The following is a 3,337-nucleotide window of genomic DNA, read 5'->3' as shown; positions in this document are numbered from 1 at the left end:
AGTGGATAACGCAAAGGATTATATCACTGATAGTGTCAATCAGAATGACTTATCTCAAGAAGATTATGCTAGTACCCTTCTTGTGAACATTTTGAGTCTCAGCTATGTGAACAATTATCAAATTTTTCCCAGGCAACATATGATCTTTCAACAATCTTTTATACTCCAATAATGAGACCTAGTTCTGATGGAGATATTAGTTTTTGTACATTTCTTGGATTTGTTGTTGCTACCAAGTACAATGGGAATCTTACAATTGTATCTAGTTAGAACGGGTCATCATCACAAGAGTGTGGAAACTCTTTGGTACTCTCTAATTTAGGTCCCTAGCTTTAGCAACCCAAACAAGTAGAATTGTGCAAATAACAATACCATTGGCATAGTAGACCATGCTTCTCTTTCATCAACCTGCTAGTATAAATATTCAACACTATCCTCCTAGCTATATCCTATACCATCCATATATTCCATATGTGTATGTGCCATCCTAAAAATGCACAATTTAGGAGGCAATAGTGGTTTTACACAACTTCCTACTAGTAGGTCATATCCACCAGTAGCTACTAGTGTGAAATTCTCTATGTCATCATAGTATAAGCCAAGGATGGCTATTGGGAACTCTCCCCATATTGGCATTCTTGCAAGTTACGGTAACTATACCACAACACCATTAGGATATAGTGCAATTCTTACTGCAACTATAGGAAATGTATCATTTTTTGATGATATTGGAGGATCCTATTATAAAGAAAATAATTTGTATATTGTTGGTCAGCAGGCTAAAGAAACTGGACTATGGTTTTCCTAAAGTGGTTGTCTGATATTTGGCTATCTACCACTATTTTTTGAGCCACAGGTCTGGAGTATGTAGTGCATTCGTAAGAAAGTAATATTTGATGACATTCACTAATTTTAATAGCTCTGCCGCATTATCTACTGCTTTTTTTAGAGTAAGGAAAGTTTTTATTTTACAATGATATATGAAGAGCATTAATTTTGCAAAAAAAACTATAACCTGTATCTTCCATATTTTTTCAAACTCTATAATATAAGAAACAATGGAATGTTATGACAATTGTCACTAATGGAGTCTATTTGCAAGGAGGAATTTTATAGAGATCAGGAGGAAATGAGTTATAACCATTTAAGATAATAATAGGATAAAAGTATAAACAATTTAAGATAAGATACCAATGGAAAACAATAAGAAAAAATAGTATAAACAAACCTGTGCATCCAAATCGTAAGTCTGAAAGCTTCAATGAGCTCTTTATAGGTTGGTAGCATAGAGAAGTCTACACCCTTCTAGTTACGTATGAGAAAGTCACTACAAGTGCAAAATGAAAAGCTCCAATTATTACACACTTTTCTCAGGAAAGTCTGAGATTGAATATAACTATTATCATGAAAAAAGTTAAACCAATTCTATATTTTCTAACTTTTAAACTAGGGAATTTTAAAATATTTTTTTAATGGAGACATTTCTTCTTAGGTTATTATGAACTAGCAACATAATTGCAATGGTTAATTGATAAGAAACTATTGGTAGTTATCTACAAGTTAAACAATTTTCTTTTTTGGAGGACTGAATCTTGGTGGATGCCATTATCTCTTCTTACCATCATCTTCATCAAATGTGTTCAACCAAGTAAACTACAACCCTTTGGTAAATTAGAAATTTTAAGTAAACTCATTTACAATTTCTTATGTTTTTAATATTGCTTTAAAAGACAAAATAAATTTTACTACCATATCAAATTCAACCTCACAAAGTAGTACCATAGATTCTATATCACCTACTATCCCAAGGAGAACTTTTGTACAAGTAATATGACTTTATACAACATTCCACTCAATGGGGATTTTGAATTTTAGAAGAATTTTCACTTTCATTAGAATTGGATTCATTAATACCAAGAAGCTTATTGAATTTAGGCTTCAGTGCAACCAAATTTATGCTAGAACCGATTAGACTTGTTGGAGGATAGCCACTGAAAAAAATATTCTGCAGCCAACAAAAACCATGAGTCTTCAAATGTATTTGAAGTTGTCTGACACAAGAAAGAAAATTCAACTACTACCAATTTGATCCATTATATTCACTCATCTAATGAGGGCCACAAGTTTTGAAAATATTTGATAGGAGGGAATTATTGGGGTTGAATCCAATTTCAAAACTTCTCTTATTTAAAAATTGCTTATTTTTTTGTTCAATGCAGTCCCATTATGATGAGTGTAGGAGAATTGGAGAGTGGAAATGTAGGTAAACCTGCCAAACTTATTAGGCAGAGATATAGGGAGGCTTCTAATATAATAAAGAAAGGAAAGATGTGTGCCCTCTTCATAAACGATTGTCATGCAGGTGCTGGTAGAATGGGTGGAACTACATAGTACATGGTCAATAATCAAATGGTGAATGCAACTCTCATGAACATTGCAGACAATCCTACAAATTTTCAACTACCAAGCCAATATAACAAAGTTAAGAATCCTCGAGTACCAATTATCATTACAGGAAATGACTTTTCTACTTTATATGAACCTTTAATTAGAGATGGATGGATGGAAAAGTTCTATTGGGCACCTACCTAAGACGACCTCATTGGTATTTGTAGAGGAATTTTCAAGGCAGATAATGTGCACCTTAATGCAATAGCTAATTTAGTAGATATGTTCCTTGGTCAGTCAATAGGTAAGAACCACCTTAAAATCTTATTATTTGTAATGACTTCAAGCTTGTCTCACCTTGTGTCTTTTGGTCAAGAATCTGTATTTACAAGAATGAAGTTAAGACATTGGTTCTAGCCTAATTTAGCAAAAAATTACCACTACAACCAGCAAAAACAATTTATCCAGCTGGGCAACTGCATCCACAAGAATTTAAATCTCCTACATCTATAAATAAGCACACAAAGAGAAGAAAATTGAGACACATATTTAAAGTATGTTTTTTGTCACGTGAGTGCCATGAGGCTCTTTCAAGCATAATTTGAAAATAACTACATTGATGTTGGTAAATAGAAAAGAAAATAGAACCAGAATTAACAGATATACCTATGGGGCAACTTCATAAATAACATTGATCATATTCAACAGAAAGCAACATTCCTCATCTAAAAGCTCTTTGAACTTTAGATCTAAACTCTTTACATTTTGCATAGCTTTTGTTAAATCACTGCTCAGACTATCATTTTCTATTTTCATCCACGGGATATCAGTTTCACCATTTTCTTTATCATCCTTGACAGATTGTGTACTAAAAAGTAATGGTCTCACTTTTTTAAGGATGTCAACTCCAAAGTATTCTACATCTACTACTGAGAAAACCAATCCACTT

At 32.8% G+C, this 3,337-nt stretch overlaps 1 pseudogene; it reads left to right on the top strand.

Annotated features, from left to right (window-relative positions):
- Positions 1 to 604: 604 nt before the first annotated feature.
- Positions 605 to 2,805, top strand: LOC149576499 (ribulose bisphosphate carboxylase/oxygenase activase 2, chloroplastic pseudogene; annotated as a pseudogene).
- The last annotated feature ends 532 nt before the right edge of the window (positions 2,806 to 3,337 follow it).

This window comes from Cupressus sempervirens, chromosome 1 (genome assembly GCF_028749045.1).
Source record: "Cupressus sempervirens isolate cs-2001-9-10 chromosome 1, ASM2874904v1, whole genome shotgun sequence".
Classification (NCBI taxonomy): domain Eukaryota; kingdom Viridiplantae; phylum Streptophyta; class Pinopsida; order Cupressales; family Cupressaceae; genus Cupressus; species Cupressus sempervirens.
Note: the sequence above shows the minus strand (reverse complement) of the source record. Positions and strands in the feature narration are given on the sequence as shown.